The 20,885-nt window shown below is 44.6% G+C and overlaps 1 long non-coding RNA gene across 1 annotated transcript in view; it reads left to right on the top strand.

Moving 5' to 3' along the window:
* LOC140917178 (uncharacterized) overlaps window positions 1–7,348 on the top strand; it is a 32,070-nt gene extending 24,722 nt beyond the window's left edge. The window contains exons 2-3 of the long non-coding RNA XR_012160734.1: window positions 5,860–5,936; window positions 6,891–7,348. This is a non-coding gene — a long non-coding RNA (uncharacterized lncRNA). The remainder of the gene's footprint in view (window positions 1–5,859; window positions 5,937–6,890) is intronic.
* The last annotated feature ends 13,537 nt before the right edge of the window (window positions 7,349–20,885 follow it).

The raw sequence follows: 20,885 nt of genomic DNA, 5'->3' as shown, positions 1-20,885 counted from the left end.
TCATTGTTTCCAGGACACTTTTTGTAAGAGTAGCTTTTTCATCTTAACTGGTTGTCCAGTTTGGGTAATGCATTCTGCCTTCTTACTACTAAGGGCTTGTCTACATGGGGACACTCAGGAAAATTAATTCAAGTTAACTAATGGTGTGAATTTAAAGTGGATAAGTTAAACTGCATTTAAATCCCTGTGTGGACTCTCTTGTTCAGAATTAGAATGGCCTTAATTTGCTTTTAGTTTAATTCACATCCAGTCATTTAGGATTAACTTTTCTTATAAGGGTATATCTACACTATGAAATTAGGTCGAATTTATAGAAGTCAGTTCTGTAAAAGCGTTTTTATACAGTTGATTGTGTGTCCCCCCAAACAAATGCTCTAAGTGCATTTAGTTGGCGGAGTGTGTTCACAGTACGGAGGCAACCGTTGACTTCCAGAGCATTGCACTGTGGGCAGCTATCCCACAGTTCCTGCAGTCTCCGCCACCCATTTGAATTCTGGGTTGAAATCCCAGTGCCTGATGGGACAAAAACATTGTCGCGGGTGGTTCTGGGTACATATCGTCAGGCCCCCCCATTTCCTCCCTCCCTCCGTGAAAGCAATGGCAGACTATCGTTTTGCACCTTTTTTCCTGGGTTACCTGTGCAGAAGCCGTACCACGGCAAGCATGGAGCCCGCTCAGCTCACTGTATGTCTCCTGGATGCTGGCAGAGCGGTACTGCATTGCTACACAGCAGCCGCTCATTGCCTTTTGGCAGCAGACAGTGCAGTATGACTGGTAGCCATCGTCGCCTTACTCCAGGGTGCTCTTTTAGCCCACCTCAGTGAGGTCGGTCAGGAGCGCCTGGGAAAACATGGGAGTGACTCAGCCAAGTTATTTCCCTTTTAAGTTTCGTCTCATGGTGATTCAGTCCTGCTGGCAGTCGTACTGCACCGTCTTCTGCTGAGCACCCAGGAGATGACCCTGGCTAGCAGTCGTACTACACTGTCTGCTGCCAGCGAGATCTATAAAGATAGATGAAGTGGATCAAAACAAGAAATAGACCAGATTTGTTTTGTATTCATTTTCTCCCCCCTCCTCCCCTCCATGAAATCAACGGCCTGCTAAACCCAGGGTTTTGAGTTCTATCCTTGAGGGGGCCATTCTGTTTCTCCTTGATGCAAAGCCACCCCCTTTGTTGACTTTAATTCCTTGGAAGCCAACCCTGGAAGCCGTGTTGTCAGTTGCCCCTCCCTCCGTTAGAGCAATAGCAGACAATCGTTTTGCGCCTTTTTTCAGCGCAGACACCATAGCACTGGGAACATGGAGCCTGCTCAGATCACCGCGGCAATTATGAGCACTATAAACACCGCGCGCATTATCCAGCATGATATGCAGAATCATAACCTGCAAGAAAAACAAAACCAGGCGAGGAGGAGGCGACTGCAGCGCGGTGACAAGAGTGATGAGGACATGGACATCGACTTCTCACAAAGTATGGGCCCCGGCAATATGCACATCATGGTGTCAATTGGGCAGGTTCATGGTGTGGAACACTGATTCTGGGCCAGGGAAACAAGCACAGACTGGTGGGACTGCATAGTGTTGCAGGTCTGGGACGATTCCCAGTGGCTGCGAAACTTTCACATGTGTAAGGGCACTTTCATGGAACTTTGTGACTTGCTTTCCCCTGCCCTGAGGCGCAAGAATACCAAGATGAGAGCAGCCCTCACAGTTGAGAAGCGAGTGGCAATAGCCTTGTGGAAGCTTGCAATGCCAGACAGCTACCGGTCAGTCAGGAATCAATTTGGAGTGGGCAAATCTACTGTGAGGGCTGCTGTGATGCAAGTAGCCAACACAATCACTGATCTGCTGCTATCAAGGGTAGTGACCCTGGGAAACGTGCAGGTCATAGTGGATGGCTTTGCTGCAAAGGGATTCCCTAACTGTGGTGGGGCAATAGATGGAACCCATATCCCTATCTTGGCACCGGAGCACCAAGGCAGCGAGTACATAAACCGCAAGGAGTACTTTTCAATAGTGCTGCAAGCACTGGTGGATCACAAGGGATGTTTCACCAATATCAAAGTGGGATGGCCGGGAAAGGTACATGACGCTCGCATCTTCAGAAACTCTGGTCTGTTTCAACAGCTGTTGCAAGATACTTACTTTCCAGACCAGAAAATAACCAATGGGGTTGTTGAAATGTCTATAGTTATCCTTGGGGACCCAGCCTACCCCTTAATGCCATGGCTCATGAAGCCATACACAGGCAGCCTGGACAGTAGTCAGGAGCTCTTCAACTACAGGCTGAGCAAGTGCAGAATAGTGGTAGAATGTGCATTTGGGCGTTTAAAAGCACGCTGGCGCAGTTTACTGAGTCGTTTAGACCTCAGCGAAACCAATATTCCCATTGTTATTACTGCTTGCTGTGTGCTCCACAATATCTGTGAGAGTAACGGGGAAACATTTATGGCAGGGTGGGAGGTTGAGGCAAATCGCCTGGCCACTGATTACGGGCAGCCAGACACCCGGGCGGTTAGAAGAGTACAGGAGGACATGGTGCGCATCAGAGAAGCTTTGAAAACCAGTTCAGGAATGGCCAGGCTATGGTGTGAAAGTTCTGTTTGTTTCTCCTCGATGGAACCCCCCTCCCCCCTGGTTCACTCTACTTTCCTGTAAGCTAAGCACCCTCCCCTCCTCCCTTCGATCTTGCACAGGCAATTATGCCCGTGTTGCTTCACATTCATGCATTCTTTATTTATTCATGACACAAATAGGAGAATAATTGCCCGGGAGGGGTGGTGGAGGAGGGAAGCACTGGATGGGGTGGTGGAGGAGGGAAGGACAAGGCCACACAGCACTTGAAAACTTTAAAAATTATTGAATGCCAGCTTTCTGTTGCTTGGGCAATCCTCTGGGGTGGAGTGGCTGGGTGGCTGGAGGCCCCCGCACCAAGTTCTTGGGCGTCTAGGTGAGGAGGCTATGGAAATTGGGGAGGAGGGCGTTTGGTTACACAGGGGCTGTAGTGGCAGTCTGTGCTCCTGCTGCCTTTCCTGCAGCTCAACCATACGCTGGAGCATATGAGTTTGATCCTCCAGCAGCCTGAGCATTGACTCCTGCCTTGTTTCAGCAAGCTGACGCCACCTACCATCTTCAGCCCACCACCTCTCCTCGCGGTCATATTGTATTTTCCTGCACTCTGAGATTGTCTGCCTCCACGTATTTTGCTGTGCTCTGTCAGTGTGGGAGGACAGCATGAGGTCAGAGAACATTTCATTGCGAGTGCGTTTTTTCCACCTTCTAATCTTCGCTAGCCTCTGGGAAAGAAAAACATATGCAGCTGGTGGAGGAAAAAAAAAGGAGAATGCTAGTTAAAAAGACACATTTTATAGAACAAGGGGTACACTCTTTCATGGTAAACCTTGTTGTTAACACTACATAGCACATGTGCTTTCATTACAAGGTTGCATTTTGCCTCTTATTGAGGGTATGCCAGTTTGGTGTGAGAGATCACTCACGCAGGGCCGGGCAACAGAATTCGGTTTGCAGGCAGCCATGGTGAGCCACAGTCTTTTGGCTTCTTTAACCTTCATAACATGTGGGAATGGCTTCAAACAGCAGCACCCTCATTTCCTATACGATACAGCCGTTGGATTGGCCATTAAAAATGCATGTTTCCGGGTTCACATGCAGCAGAAAACCAACTAACCCCCTCTTCCGCCCCCCCCCCCCAATTCTCTGGGATGATGGCTTCATCACTCCCTCCACTGCGTAGCTAACAGCAGGGAAGATTTCTGTTCAGCCACACGCAAACTGCCCAGCAGGACCAGGCACCTCTGAATGTCCGCTTACTAAAACTACCCTATTTCAACCAGGTGACCATGAATGATATCACTCTCCTGAGGGTAACACAGAGAGATAAAGAACGGATGTTGTTTGAATGCCAGCAAACACCGGGACCATATGCTGCAATGCTTTGTTCTGCAATGATTCCCGACTACATACTGGCCTGGTGTGGTAAAGTGTCCTACCATGGAGGACTGAATAAGCCTGCTCTTCCCAGAAACATTTTGCAAAGGCTTTGGGAGTACATCCATGAGAGCTTTATGGAGATGTCCCTGGAGGATTTCCACTCCATCCCCAGACATGTTAACAGACTTTTCCAGTAGCTGTACTGGCTGCGAATGCCAGGGCAAATTAATCATTAAACACGCTTGCTTTTAAACGATGTATAATATTTACAAAGGTACACTCACCAGAGGTCCCTTCTCCGCCTTCAGGGTCTGGGAGCCCACCTTGGGTGGGTTCAGGGGGTACTGGGTCCAGGTCCAGGGTGATAAACAGATCCTGGCTGCTGGGGAAACTGGTTTCTCTGGAGCTATCTACAACCTCCTCCTCATCATCATGTTTCTTGCCCGCAAAACTCATTTCCATGTTGCCTCTCACTCCTTGGACAGAGTCAAAGTATAGAGTTGGGGTAGAGTTGGGCTGCACCCCCTAGAATGGCTTACAACTCATCATAGAAGCAGCATGTCTGGGGCTCTGAACCAGAGCGGCCGTTTGCCTCTCTGTTTTTTTGGTAGGCTTGCCGGAGCTTCTTAATTTTCACGCGGCATTGCTGCGGGTCCCTGTTATAGCCTCTGTCCTTCATGTCTTTGGAGATTTTTTCAAATTTTTTTGGCATTTCATCTTTTCAAACAGAGTTCTGTCAGCATGGATTAGTCTCCCTATACAGCGATCAGATCCCGTACCTCCCGTTCGGTCTATGCTGGAGCTCTTCGGCGATTCTGGGACTGCGTGGTCTCTTGTGATGATGGGCTTTGCATGGTGACCTGTGCTGGTGAGCTCGCCACGACGGCCAAACAGGAAATGAAATTCAAATGTTAGCAGGCCTTTTCCTGTATACCTGGCCAGTGCATCTAAGTTGAGAGCATTGTCCAGAGTGGTCACAACTGAGCACTCTGGGGTAGCTCCCAGAGGCCAATACCGTCTAATTGCATCCATGGTACCCCAAATTCGACCCGGCAAGGCCAATTTCAGCTCTAATCCACTTGTCAGAGGTGGAGTAAAGAAATCGATTTTAAGAGCCCTTTAAGTTGAAAAAAAGGGCTTCTTCGTGTGGACAGGTGCAGGGTTAAATATTGATAATGCTGCTAAATTTGACCTAAACTCGTAGTATAGACCAGGCCTAAGTGTCCCTGGGTAGACAAGTCCTAAATTTCCTCTGCTGTTTCAAATGGATACGGTATTCCTCTTCCTCTCAGACTGTTGTGTAGCACTGTTAAAATAATTGCTGCATTCCACGCCTGAAGAGTCTGCATTTTCAATTATCCTTCTATGTATATAGTTTGTTGAGCATTTTTGGGACCTTCAAGATGAAAGGCGTGTTTTGTTTTTCTTTTTGATTGGGCCACCTCCAGCATCCTTCCATAAATGAGAACATAAGAATAACCATACTGGCTCAGACCAATGGGCTACCTAACCCAGTATTCTGTTTTCCGACAGTGGCCAGTGCCAGATGCTTCAGAGGGAATGAACAGAACAGGGCAATTATCAAGTGATCCACCCCTTCTTTCCAGTCCCAGCATCTGGCAGTCAGAGGCTTAGGGACACTCAGAGTATGGGGTTGCATCCCTGCTAATAGCCATTGAGGACCAATCCTCCATGAACTTATCTAATTCTTTTTTGAACCCAGTTATAGTTTTGGCCTTTGCAACGTCCCCTGGTAATGAGTTCCACAAGTTGATTGTGCGTTGTGTGAAGAAGTACTTCCTTATGTTTGTTTTAAACCTGTTGCCTATTAATGTCATTGGGTGACCCCTGGTTCTGGTATTATGTGAAGGGGTAAATAACACTTCCTCGTTCACTTTCTCCACACAGTTCATGATGAGAGAACTTGACTCAGTAAGCAGCTGACAGATGAGCTTTCAAAAAAATTCTTACCAGTAAAATATCACGTAAATAGAATCCCTTTCATTCTCATTGTATGCTTCTTACCAAATAGTGACTCTGATGTGAAATGAGCTGATGGTTCCAATTCACTTCCCAGTCAAGCTTGACTACTTTGACATATTTAGATAAATGAATAAATGGGGCAGAGTTGGATTGTTGAGTAATGATGCTAATTTATATTTCTATAGCACCTAAACTGACAGTTAGTACTAGCTGAAACTACTAAACTCCAGTTTGCAACCACTAATTTAAAATGCATTGCCTTGAACAACAGATTGCATAATATAAATAAATGGAGCATCACATAAAGCCCAAGTAAATCAGCATCATGGTAGATTTTAGTATTGGGGTAAGTGGTTGGGAGACCTGCATTGAGACCAGACTTCTCACACTAGGATGATTAAAGTTAGGCCTTTAAATAGAAGTGGCCTGATATTTTGGAAGGGCCGCGCCCTCCCCCCAACCCCCGCCACAGTTCTCATTTGACATTAGTGGTCAATCTGTCTAGACTTCAGCTGGAGGTTTAGGTGCACAGCATCTCTGAAAGTCAGGCTACTTGCATGTAGGCACCTAGATATGGATTTGGGTGCCTAATTTTAGGTGCCCTACTGACAACATTCTGGCTCAAATGTCAAATTGTAGTTTTGAGCTAAAAAACTGGAGGAAAATTAGCAGCCAAAGGATGGATAGTTTAACAAATAAGGCACTCATCACATGTGTGCTATCTGATCATTTATTGTGGCAGGATGTTAATATTAAAGCCCAGCACCAATACACAATAAGCCTCGTGAAGCACAGCACATTGTTAGAGATTACTTCCCCCCCCCCCTCAACTGCGTACACTGTGTCTCTGTTGGACATGTCTAGGTAAGAGGTGAGGCAGTGGCCAGTCAGGCCATGCTACACATTCTACAGGCAGGAAGCAGATACTTCTTCCTGAGCATTTAATTTTTCCACAGGAGAGCTGCCCAGTTTCAGCCAGAGGCTAGAAGGAGATGTGGATTTTGTTTCTTCTCTTTTGCTTTCTTCTGTGCCTCCTGAACTGCCCACCTTTTTCCCCTGACGCTCACCACCCTCGGTCCTACTGGGGCATTTCAAAGGACTTGAAGAATGAAGGAGATGCAGGTCAGGATGAAGTGCCTTGGCGGAGGTATGATGGAAAATGCACACTGCACTTGCCCAAACTGTCCTTTGTGTAGTCCGTGCAATGAGGTCCAGGGTCTGCACCACTGAAATCAATGAATTTTCTTATTGAATTCAACAGGAGCAGGAGCAAGCCTCTTGACTCTGAAACAAAGACTATTGACTTCACTGGAAGCCTTTCCATTAAGTGGGATGAGATTTGGATCAATCCCTTGCTTTCATTAGCACTAGTTCACCCACAAATACATAATAATCATGTTTTTGTGCCCAACCTCTGAGCCACTTCTGTTTGTATAAGCTTCATTTCTATAAGCCTTTTGAACATAAAGGCTTTTATGGCTGTAGAAACCTTTCCCATAACACTTGTTTTCCTTTAATGTTTTGGCAGAAAATAACATACTTTAGGCATTACTTAAATTTTGACTGAAGACCTCATTACAGCCAAAAAAGAATGTTACAAGCATAATTGCTGGCCTTGCTAGCAGGGGTAAAAAGTGTAAGGATCATGGCACTGCATGAATAAAAACAAATTGCAAGAGATCATGCTGTCAAGAGTCCAGTATGTTCAATATTGAGGAGCTAGCCCATGGAGAGCATAGTACATCACTTGCAGAATTCTGCACTCCGTTCTGTAAGGACCTGATCCAAAGTCCAATGAAATCAGTGGAGACTCCCATTGATTTCCATAAGCTTTGGGTCAGACCCTAAGTGAAATAGGAAGTGTAAATTCATTAGCATAGCTTGTTAACATAAGCCATACATTCTGAGAACCAGCATCAGTAAGAACATGTTAAAGAAAACACTGCAAATGAAGTTAAAGTACATGGTTTAAAATATTGGCTGTGGCAGAGGGAGATCTCTGAAGTTGCTATCAAAGGGACCAAATGATTCATAACAAATTAAAAATAGTTGAGTCTGCTTCAGATTAGGCACCAGTTAGTAAGCATGGGTAGCATTTAGTGTGTTTTAGTGGCCTACGTGAAATGAGCCAATGGCTTCAGTCCATTTCCTAGTGGACAGGTGTCCCAATCACAAAACCCACCAGTAGAAGTGGCACAGCTGGCACCCGTGTTGGCAGTTTCAGCATAAAGACTAAGAATGGAGAATTAACCACTCTTTCTCACCAGAGGTGATCCTTCCAGGACAGGGTTTTGGATCGTTGCTGGCTATCTGAAGAAGCTTGGACCATTGCTGCCCATTCAGAGGCCTTCAGATTGTTAATGCCAATCTGGCACCTAGCTGAATTCACTTGAAAGATAAATTTTAGAATTAGAAGTCCAGGATGCACTTTTAAAAGTGCTCTGAACTAATCTGATGTTGCCAGCATGCATCTCTTTGGCACTTTAAAAACAAAGAATTGATCATAGAACCCTGACTATGAGGTGCTTTCCATTTTCCAGAAGACTTGCAGTGCTTTACCACCACAGCTTATTCTCTGGGATAGAAGAGGTCACAGACAGCAAGGAGCTGGCAGGGAGGAGGTAATTTTTGGCAGAGCAAGTAAAAATGGTAAAGAGCAAAATTAGAAAATTATAGAAAGATTGCTAGCTCATTGTGAATTTCTGCTGGGTAAAGGCGTGTTGACTGGCAGTTCCTCCCATCCCCTTCGGATCAACATTTCTAGTGTGTTAGGTCATTTCCTTTTTAATTTTATTTTAAAAGAGATGGTGCTGAACCAAAACCCTGGCTCCAAACATTTTTGAAATCGGGGTAGAGGGGTTCAGAATCCAAATCTGGATCTAAATTATGCACTTGGCCTCTATCTCTGTATTGGGCCTGTCAAGGTTCCCTCCCCACTCTGCACTCTAGCGTACAGATGTGGGGACCTGCATGAAAAACCCCCTAAGTTTATTTCTACCAGCTTAGGCTAAAAACTTCCCCAAGGTACAAATCCTTCCTTGTCCTTGGATGGGTACTGCTGCCACCACCAAGTGAGTTAGACAAAGATTCAAGAAAAGGACCACTTGGAGTTCCTGTTTCCCTAAACTATCTACCCAAGACCCTTCCCCCCCTTTCCTGGGGAGGCTTGAGAATAATCTACCAACCAAATAGGTAAACCAGGTGAGCACAGACCAGACCCTTGGTTTTTAGGACACTAAAAACCAATCAGATTCTTAAAAAACAGAACTTTATTATAAAAAGGGGGAAAAAAGTAGAAAAAACACTTTTCTGTAAAATCAGGTTGGAAGGTAATTTTACAGGGTAATAAGATTCAAAACACAGAGGATTCCCCTCTAGGCAAAACTTTAAAGTTACAAAAAAATGGGATAAACAGAAGGTAGGGACAGGGAAACAACAAATAGGGCTGTTTTAAAATAAAAGTTAATTGGATTCCATGTTACTTAGAGTGGTTCTAATTAACTTACATTTTAAAATCCTATTGGTCCTTTCCCCCAACATCTTGTCTACTTGCCAATCTTTCCTTAGACTGTGAACATCTCAGAGCAAGTACCATCCCCTTCTGAATGTCAAGAATGTACCCAGCACATTGTAGTCACTACTATAAATAAATAATAATGCACACTAATTTGGGAGTCCGGAGGTCATGAATTCTAAATATGGCTCTACCACTGACTCACTGTGTGTCTTGGAGCAAGTCTCATCACTTATCTGCCTTCATTTCCCTGATTGGAAGATTAAGCTACTACTAACTTGCTTATCTCACAGCACTGTCATGAAGATTAATTAATATTTGCAAAGTTATGCATAAATGCCAGATATTATCTCTTGCTTTTAAAATACTTAAGTTGAAACACTATATACATGTTAAAGATTTTAATATTGTTTTCAAATTAAACTAAGAATTGTAGGTCTGATATTAGAATAAAAAATATTACTCTAATAACACTGAAGTGAAATTGAATTTGATCAGTCCTTGCTCTGCTTTCCTTTCAGCTGAAAATATGTTCCTTTAACACAGACATTTTTATTATGAATGGATTGTACTGTCTGAGTTGTACAGCACTGAAATATGCTCTGTTCCATTTTCCGGTATTAAGAACATAAGAACGGCCATACTGGGTCAGACCAAGGGTCCATCAAGCCCAGTACCCTGTCCTCTGACAGTGGCCAATAGCAGGTGCCCAAAGGGAATGAACAGACAGGTTATCATCAAATGATCCATGCCCTGTCACCCAATCCCAGTTTCTGGCAAACAGAGGCTAGGGATACCATTCCTGCCCATCCTGGCTAAAAGCCATTGACGGACCTATCTAGCTCCCTTTTGAACCCCATCATAGTATTGGCCTTCACAACACCCTCTGGCAAGGAGTTCCAGAGGTTGACAGTGTGTTGCGTGAAAAAATACTTTCTTGGGTTTGTTTTAAACCTGCTACCTATTGTGTTATGAAGCAACAATAGTATAAAGCAGCTCATGTTGTCACTTCTAATATTGTTTTCGACCCAATCTCATTTTCCCCTGTAGTTTTTAAATGTGTCTTTAAAAAGAAAACATCTTTGTGTTAAAGATACAGTTTTGGCCTTCACCGCCTCTCTTTGGGGTTCTGCATTGCAGTCTCTTTTGCGTAGGTGGATTTTGCCGTCATAAACACAAGCAGTGACATCAAATGATCAAATATAGACGGTCTTCTCCTTTTGATTGGAGATTGCATTGTGTTGCCCTACTTGCTTACCTCTGTGGTTTGCCTTATTGGCTCACTCACTAAAATAATTGCAAATCAGAAACAGATTGTGTAATTCACAGGGAAAAATACTGTGGCACTATCCCATACCTCTTCGAAAGAGCAAGGTAAGTGAAAGGGAGGCTAATCCCACTTAGTAGCAATCTTTTCTTTAAAAGAGGAAAGACAAGAAGAGCTAACCCTTCCATCAAGGCTGCCCAGAGCAAGATAAAATGTTAGAGAAGGTATTCTGCTTGAAACACAGTAGATGATGTTGCTAAGACATGACCACATCATTCATCTATTGTCGTCTTGAGCTGATGCTATTTTTCTTGAGTAAACTAACAAAGGGAAATTCCTATTATATTTGCCGAATGAAGCTGTTTTATTTACTGTCCTTAGGAAATCCTACGTTTAATGAATGAATAATGGTATGAAATTTTCAAAAAAATGCTTTTAAATGGGAAGTATGTCAGTGAGCTGCTGAGACTTGTTTGGTGAAAATGAAGTTAGTAGCAGTGAAAGGGGCTTGACTATCTGCCCTGGAAACTGAAGTCTTGTATTCACCCACAGATTTGGTACAGCATGGATGGCTGGAGTTTCAGAGGATTACAACCATGGATGAAAGGGTAGTTCAGTCTCCATGTTCATTTAGCGGATCCTTGACCTTTCCTGTGACTGTCAGCAAAAGGGCACCAGTTAGAGCCAATTGTTACGGTTTTCTGACACCTCTTCATCATGAACGGGAACCAAACTCTGAACTGATTTTTAACAAATAGGGATTTCTGCTCTGCTGCTGCATTTAGGTGATTACTGTTTGCATTTGAACCCTGTTGGGCTTTGTTAAAGCACCAGTTTAAGTTGGACAGAGCTGGAAATGGACAGCACAGAGCTATAATATTGGAATGGCTTATGTATAAGTCAAGGGCAACAAGATTGGGATTTACTAGCCTTGAGAGGCAATGATTGAAGTGGCTGGTGAGTATCTTCACCGAGTTAATGGCTATTATCGAACCAACCTTGATGATCAATTTGAGGTTATTGGACAGACCAGCGCCAGGCGATAATTTTAGATGAAGGAGTGTATGACAGGAGAGGTGTTTATAGAACAGCTGGTGAAATAAGTGGTGTGAGCTTGCAGTTGAAGGGAAAGACTCATGTAGTAGTCATGTATTTAAGTTGGAAACTGGACAACTATATAGAGCTGAACATACTCTGGAAGGGGTTTTCCAAAGCACTCAGGAATTTAATACTGTTCTCGTTGAAGTCAATAGGAATTTTACCATTCACTTAAGTGGGAGTGGAATGAGACCAATACCCTGGAAGACCATTACCAAGTGTTTGTTTTGGGGAGCAGCCAACTTTTTGCCTGATTATGCCTCCCCTCTGCCCCACAATGGATGGGGCCTTTTTGCACCTGTGTTTTTCCCAGTCCTCTGGCGCAAAAGTATTTTTTGTTTGTTTAATTACCATCGTTCAACTTTTTTACAAAGTTCTCATGAAATGGTCAAGACCCAGCAAGGAATATTCAGTCCTACTGCAAACTCCACTGAAGTCAATAAAGCTATTCCCCCCGCTCCCCCCGGTGAACTGGGCTCAGTGGACCTACAGCCTGCTCTAGCCATACATGACAGTGTCATACTTCTAATGACTTCCCGTGTTGAGAGAGGAGCAGAAACGACTCTGGGGCTTGGTTGCATGACTCTGGCTATGCTGCCAAAGGACTGAAGAGCTCCCAAGAAATTAAAACAGGTACAAAAGCAGAGATTTGCCCATTTGTTCATGTAGAGTGGCATGAGTGTGGGGAAACTCAAGGTTCTCTCTGTACAGCCTGTTTTTCTTCAGCGTGTCTTGATAATTCCTCAGAAGAACTGGATACTGCAAGCTGTGAACTGCTCTTAGAGCTGTCCTAGGTACATATGTGGCCCTCATTCCTGTAATATCTGAATACCACACACTGTATTCTCACAACACCCCGTGAGGTACACCAAGTGTTCTAATCCCCACATGTAAAATGGGGAAATGAGGCACTAAATGACTTGCCTGTGGTCACACAGGAAGTCTGGGGTGGAGAAAGGAATCAAATCTCGGTCTCTGAGTCCCAGGTTAGCACCGCAGCCGCTGGGACTGGAGCCCTGAAACTGAAGATGAGCGCATGAGCTAGCTCTTTAGCTAGTCAAACAGCACAGCTCCATTGAAGCCATTAGTGCTATGCTGAGTTACATCAGCTGAGGATCTGACTCCTGATCTTTAACAATGATGCAGGCTATGATGATAGCAAGAGAAGACTGATCACCTTATTCTTAGCCACAATGACTCATTGGTCAGAGAATGAGGAGAGCATCATGCGTAAGTGCCTGGAGAAATGCCAGGGAGCAGAGCTCTGACAGATTGATGCTGAAAACCTCTACTTGCTTTTGAGAGACTGGCTGCCATGATTCTCTTAGTTTTGCATTAGTAAAGGGACAAGGCTTCGACTTTCCTGAAGTGGATCTTTACTGTATGGCTTCAGTTTAACCCAGGCATAACCCCACTGAAATTAATGACATTGTACAGGTGTAACTGAGGGCAGAGTTTAGAACAGGTGGCTACAAAAGCTTGCCCCTCTTTTCTTAGGGCCCTTGTGTGCTTAAGAGTTAAAGCTATAATCATTTTTTCCTCCAATTGTCCTTTATTGAAATGGGCATAGCAGTAACAGTCACCTTTGAGAGCCTGCATGTTCTTTACAGCTGTCCCAGCTTTCTTGCACAGCCTCAGTTGAGAACTTGAACAATATATATGGGGGTTTCTCCTCTTCTGGGCACTGGGAAATATGTCCCCATGTTCTGTGGTCAGCTGGAGTGCATTAAGGATAGAAGGGATCGCTCCAGTTCTTGAATCATGATTTGATTCCAGTGCAGCTCTCAGAGCTTCAGGAACTAGATTTTCCCTGATTAGACTCTGATGGCCTGATTTTTGGAGATTCTGAGCAACCTATGGCCCCATTAGGTCAGTGGCAACTGCAGGTGCTCAGCGCTCTTGAAAATCAGGCCACTTTAGTGCATTTTGAAAAGTGTCTAGGTTAACATGGCACCTTCTTGATTAATTTTTACTACTCTTTGTTCAATTAGCCTGGCAGAGTCAACAGAGTGAGTAGGAGTCTGTTCTTCCTTGTGCATCATCCGCAGGATAGTTCACTAAGTTCCAACTGCAGGCTCACCCGTATGAGCCTGTTGAAGATAATGCAATGGCAATTGAGGGCAGAATGTGATCTGCAGAATCTCTATGACTAGTGATAAAGTGTGAGTATGAAAGAACCCAATTTGTCTTTTCGGATCTTGAGATAAGTTTGTACGGCTCATACTTAGTCCACTTCACAAGTAAAAAGTGGGTTTTCTAATTGGATCTGAAATCATTGGGAGGCAATAACCCCATGATGCCATTCATACAGCATTATTTTTCAGAGTAACTTAAATGTCACCTTAGCAGAGCGATGACTCACTGGTGCAGCGCCTCCTGCTGGTCATCTTGGGAATTAGCTCTTCAGCCTCAGAGTGCCCTCTGCTGGCCGGTGTCTCGCCTGCCTCAGGCCCCTGTGTCACTCCTGGATCCCAGTGCACCTTCTCCTTGGAGTTCTGGCCCCCACAGTACCCCCACTCTCTGGGTCTCCCCTCCCAGAGGAACCCCCACCCCTCTATACACACCGTGCCTCAGTGGCTACTGCCATTCATCATCTGGCCCCCTCTCACTGGGGCAAACTGCAGTCTGTAATGGCCACTCATCATTGGCAAGGGGGTTGGACCAGCTGCCTCTGCCTATTCCCTGGGCTGCACCTCTGTAGCCCCAGTACCTCTTCGTAGGCCTTCACCAAGGCCTGCAGCCTGGGGGTTTACCAGGTTGGAGCTCCCCAGCTCCTCTTGCTCTTGCTCTTGCTCTTCCCCAGCACTGCTCTGCTCCGCTCCAGGTACTCTATTCCCAGGCAGCGAGGTCCTTCTCTCTCCACAGCTAGAGCGAGAGACACCCAGCTGCTCCCGGAGCCCTTATAACAGCCTAGCCTTTTTCCACCAGAGCAGGGTAACTGCCCTGCTATAGTCACAAAAGAATTATTTGATTTTTTAAAAAATATATCTCTGACTTCACTAAATATTCTGAAGAATATCCAACTCATGCAATCGGCCATCGATGTGTGTATGATTATGTCTTATCCACAGTGGGGCCTTATTTTCAGAATTCTGATTACTGACCTTTAAAAATTACTCATAGAAAATTAGTATCTTGTTAGGATGGTACAGAACTCATCAGCTAACCTTTTCAGTCTTGATCAATCTTCTGTGGCATCTGGCAGTTACTTGGCTATTCCAGGTACTCTCTCCACTCGAGCTATGTGTAATAATCTCCAGGTCAGGTTACATTGCTCTTATTGAAACTGTGCCTGAATTTTGAAAAAAACACCCCTATTCATTATCCCGTTGGGAAATAGCTGAATAGTAATCTCCCAGTGCTCTCTCCTATACAATGTGGGATTCTGATTGTTCATGGGCTTTGAATATAGGGTCTCTACCAATTCAAGCCCCCTCCCTTTGCGGCAGTGAGTGCCATTCAGTATCTTGCAGGTACAGGCCCTCAATTGCTTTTGTCCACATTATTGTATGCTGGGGAAGATGAGGAAGCAAAAGAAGCTTGTTAAGGGAAAATACTGAGGCAATGAGATTTAGTTTATTCTCCTCTCTCACAAAATAAGCAGGTGGCCAAAAGGTGGGATTCCCAGGGGCAACACAAGCTTTCTGTGTGTACTAGACCATGCCAAGGCTTAACATTTTTTCCCGCAAACAGCAATTCCTGTAAACTTTTCTGTCTCACAAACACTACTGAACACACCTTCTCTTTTTTGCACCACTGAAAATGTAAGGGGGAAAAAAAAATCAAATTATCCGAAGCACCTTATCGACCTAGGAACCTGGATCCCATTTTCAAAAGTGGCTGAGGCAATTCCCCATGGCCACTGGGGCCACCACACTGCTGCTTCTGTAAGGTAGGGTGGCTAGAAGCTCTGAATATGTCTGTGTTGGGCATATGGCATAGGATTTTTTTAGTGGGCCACATCTCCATGTCCTCAGACTACGCCCCATCTCTGTGTGCATTATATTCACTAAATAGTGTGGATGAGTGTCTCTGCTCTGTTGTGCTACTAAGTTTCCCTTTGAGAGCAGGGGGATTTAGTATTTCACTGACCTACTGTGACCCAGTAACTGTTGGATGCCAACTGGCAGAGGGCATAGGGAGTGCATAGAATCTTACAGGGATTTCCTGCATCAGGCGCTTGCATATTAAGTTTACCAAAATGTGGCATGTGAGGTCTCTATCAAGATTCAATAGCCCACTGGTTGTCATAATCATTGCAAAATGTACGTAGAGATAATGCTTAAGGAATTATGTATACATACTATTATAACTTTCTCCCTTTCTCTATCTCTGGTGTGTTTGTGCAATGATCAGGATGATGAAGGACCCATAGTTCAGTGCCTGAAGCTACATGATTTCAATGCCACACTTTGCTATTTGCAAGAGAATGGACAAGCATTCCCTCATCTCCATATTTCCTTTAGTTGTATCACAGGATAAAGCGTGACATAAATACAACAAGACAAGTCATAGGAAAAGAGAGCCCCTATTGTCAGATTCAAGATGTCTAGCGTTTTGTGCAGTCAGCCATTTAAATCTGTACCTGCAAGCTGGGGTGGAATCATGCAAAGTACACCCCACTGGACTATATGGGAGGATATACACACACACACACACTCCAAAAGATCAGAACAAGCAAAGGCCATATGTTGGCAGTGGTGTCTATGAGTGAGAGCAGAGGGCTGGGATTCAGACTCTTGGGCTGTATTCCTCCCTCTGACACTGACTTACTCTCACTTAGACCTGTGCAAAGGTTAGATGCTAGAGGGGTTCTCAGAAGAAAAATTTTGGTGGCCTCAGAATGTGGCCACCAACTCTTGCTGGTGGCTGCTCTGACAAATTTTCCTAAAATACTTAATTAACTTAGGAAAAACAAACAAATATGCCCAGATACATGTCCAAATCATTGTAATTTATTTATGTAGGGTTTTTTTTCAGACTCAATAATAAAAATAATGTACAGTTGTATGTTGGTGCCCCTGGCCCTGCTGCCTCCCCGCATCCTCCACAGATCCCCGCTGGTCCCTGCTACCTCCACCCACTCCCCTAGTCTCCCTATTGCCCTCACAGGCCCTGCTGCTTCCTCCCCACATTGCCCTGAGCTTCCTTCCATGGCTTCATACCCCAGACTCACCCTCTTGATTCTGGTGCCCAGTAAGACTGGCCCGGCTGAAGCCCAGAATCGGAGTCTCATGGCTGGAGCTGGCAGGGAGGGGAGGCTGAAACCCACCCCCGGAACCGACAGGGACAGGGACGGAAGCCCATTGCTGGAGTCCCACAGCTGAAGGGTGTGTGTGTGGGGGGACGGGACTGAAGCCCACCCCTGGAGCCCCTGGGCACTGCAGAGAGAGGATACTGTTTTGCCCCTTCCTCCAACTCTACCCAGGAGGCTGTTGTGGCTGCAGGAAAAGCCCTGGTGGCTACATGCAGCCCTGGTGGCTGCATTTGAGAAATGCTGGGGCCTGCAATGAATGGGAAACAGCAGCAGTCAAAGAAGCTTGCACATCAATAGTTTTCTTAGTAGGTCTTTTTCTCCCATTCTTTTGGATTCTATTCAACTGCACAACAGGCATGAAAGCTTTATGTAAACAAGCTATTGTGCATATTCCTCATTAGTATAGTCCACAGTGTTACAGAGATTCAAAACAGTTTCTTTAGAAGGCACCTTTCCACTCCTTCCATTTAATTTAATATCCTTCCCTTGGGTAAATCTGACTCTGCGTAAAATGGAGATGATAAATACTTCTCAACCTCACAGGGGCATTATGAAGCTTATTTATTTAATGCCTGTAAAGTGCATTGAGATGATCCAGTCTCAGACTGCTTTGATGCCTCCTTTAACTTTGTACTTGGCCCAGAGATGTGATAGGTGCTCTAGAAATACCTAGAGAGGGGGATTAGATAGGACATCAGACGAAAGGTGTCACATAGTGATTAAGTGCAAACTATTACTGTTGACCTCAGTGTGTGTTCTGTGCAGAGAGCAAAGGCAGGATCTAGCCCAGAGTCCTTTACTACTTTTCTAAAAAGTTAGCTAAAAAATTTCAACCAGGAAAGTGTTATTCTCTGGTCATTGAGGATGACTTTCTAATGGTAGCAATGTCTTTTTCATTACCCTAACCTCTTTAAGTAGGAATGTCTCCATTGATAAGTTTCAGAGTAGCAGCCGCGTTAGTCTGTATCTGCAAAACAGAAAAGGAGTACTTGTGGCACCTTAGAGACTAACAAATTTATAAGGTGCCACAAGTACTCCTCTTCTTTCTCTATTGATAAGTTATCAGATGGTTGGCACTATGTGAATGAGTGCTTCATACAACTACTGTCTAAACAGGAGCGAAGGTTCAATCACCTTCCACCAAAAAGTGCCATTTTCCAGCCCTATGTTTGGCTGCGGATGTTACTACATAATTTAGTGTTCAGGAAAAATTCAATTTAGGAATAAACCATCTCCTGAGAACACCCTTCACAGGTAGGGTGACCAGATAGCAAATGTGAAAAATTGGGATGGGGGTGGGGGGTAATAGGAGCCTATATAAGAAAAAGACCCCAAAATTGGGACTGTCCCTATAAAATCGGGACATCCGGTCACCGTATTCACAGGACCTGCTTATCACGTATGTGTGTAGCCCTGAGGAAACAGGTGCAAGTAAGCAGTTTCTAAGGAACCTAGCAAATGGCAAATCTTCAAACCATCTACCTAGCTCTGTTATGTCGGATATCACCATGGGACTTATGTCTGTCACATGAGCTTGGAAGCTGTATGGTTAGGGTGGGAAGGCTGTGTGGGTGTGTACAAGTATCAAATTGCCAGCAACACCAATGATTTGACACTGCATAGAGTGACCCTTCTTTTACTGAGCCCTGAACGAGATGTCCCATTTTTTGTAGCTAGGCAGGGGATGTGGAATCCATTTAGCACCCATTATTATGCATTTCATTAGCAGCAGTACCATAGTGATACAGGCCCCAATTCAGCAAAGCGCCTAAGCATATGCTTAAGTCCATCCCTATTCAGGAAAGCAGTTAAGCACATACTCAACTCTTGCTGAAGTCAGTGGCCCTTAGGCATATTCTCAAGGGATTTGCTGAACTGGAATAGACGTGGGCATTTGCTTAAGTGCCGTGCAGAAGTGGGGCCACTGAATGGAACTATTCTTTGAGGCTCCTATTCTGCAAGCAGATGTCTAACTGTAGGCACATAAGTAATTCATGTGCAGTCAATGGGACTATCCACATGCTAAAAGTTAGGCACCTGCTTAAGTACATTGCAGAATGGGGGGCCTTAGTTATTTCCCCTCCATCCATTTGAGCCAGCATTCTCCTTCCCAAATGCAGAGTACAGCAGAGCAGCCTGTCACTCTTTCCCACCCCCGCCACTCACTAAAATGTGATAACGTCTTAAAAACAAAATGGGTGTCAGGATAAAATAATTATATGCTTAAAAATAAAAAAAAAATCAACGTATTTCTTTACCGCTGCTATAACTAGCACCTTGGAGTATAAAACGTGTAGCTGTGGCATCACTCTGAATTTACACCAGGGAGCAGTGTTTTGCCCAGGGTTTGTAACAGTAGTGTCTTGGTAAATGAAACCCCAGCTCCTGCCAGTGTAGGGCACAGTGCAGTCTGATGGTCCTTACAAGATGGTCATGCAGAGGGAAGGGAGCTGCCCCTGACAATCCCTAGAAGAGCCCGTCAGGAGGCAGTACTTCCCAGCTCTTCAGAGCTGCTCCTTAATGTTCAAGCTGAGATCTAAATTCCCACTGCAGTGTCAACAAGAGCCAGCAAAAAGATGTTAAGGAAATTGAATGCAGGGATTAGTCATAGTTTTATATAACAGCCATGCCCATGCATGGAGGGCAAGAGAACAAAGGACTGCTGCAAAGATTTGTATACAGCTGATTAGTAGTCAAAGACAGGAACTTCTTAGCCCCTGCTTAGTTACCACACAGGTCCAACCTTGTTATACTTCACTCAGCAGCTTGTAGGGAAAGCAATGTGATGTAATGTCGGAATCTGAAAGGAAAAAGTCAAAGGATAGTTTTGCTTTCAGAATTCCTACTCTGATTTCAGCCCAATGACTGGGGCTAATACCCACTTGGCAGCTCTCACTGCCCGCCTGCAACATCACAGACATGCCATGTGATGCTCAAAGCTAAAGGAACATCAGAGCAACTAAACTCAAGGAAAATAGTAAAAAGAAAAGGAGTACTTGTGGCATCTTAGAGACTAACAAATTTATTTGAGCATAAGCTTTCGTGAGCTACAGCTTACTTCATCGGAGGCATGCAGTGGAAAATACAGGGGGGAGATTTTATATTCACAGAGAACATGAAACAATGCATGTTATCATAGGTTTCAGAGTAACAGCCGTGTTAGTCTGTATTCGCAAAAAGAAAAGGAGTACTTGTGGCACCTTAGAGACTAACCAATTTATTTGAGCATGAGCTTTCGTGAGCTACAGCTCACTTCATCGGATGCATACCGTGGAAACTGCAGCAGATATTATATACACACAGAGATCATGAAACAATACCTCCTCCCACCCCACTGTCCTGCTGGTAATAGCTTATCTAAAGTGATCATCAAGTTGTGCTGGAAATGGCCCAACTTGATGATCACTTTAGATAAGCTATTACCAGCAGGACAGTGGGGTGGGAGGAGGTATTGTTTCATGATCTCTGTGTGTATATAATATCTGCTGCAGTTTCCACGGTATGCATCCGATGAAGTGAGCTGTAGCTCACGAGAGCTCATGCTCAAATAAATTGGTTAGTCTCTAAGGTGCCACAAGTACTCCTTTTCTTCATGTTACCATACACACTGTAACGAGAGTGATCAGGTAAGGTGAGCTATCACCAGCAGGAGAGAAAAAAAACCTTTTGTAGCGATAATCAAGGTGGGCCATTTCCAGCAGTTGACAAGAACGTATGAGGAACAGTTGGGGGGAGGGGGGAAATAAACATGGGGAAATAGTTTTACTTTGTGTAATGACACATCCACTCCCAGTTTTTATTCAAGCCTAATTTAA

Source organism: Lepidochelys kempii, chromosome 9 (assembly GCF_965140265.1).
Source record: "Lepidochelys kempii isolate rLepKem1 chromosome 9, rLepKem1.hap2, whole genome shotgun sequence".
Taxonomy (NCBI): domain Eukaryota; kingdom Metazoa; phylum Chordata; order Testudines; family Cheloniidae; genus Lepidochelys; species Lepidochelys kempii.
The sequence above is the reverse complement of the archived record's forward strand: the minus strand, read 5'-3'. Positions and strand labels throughout refer to the sequence as shown.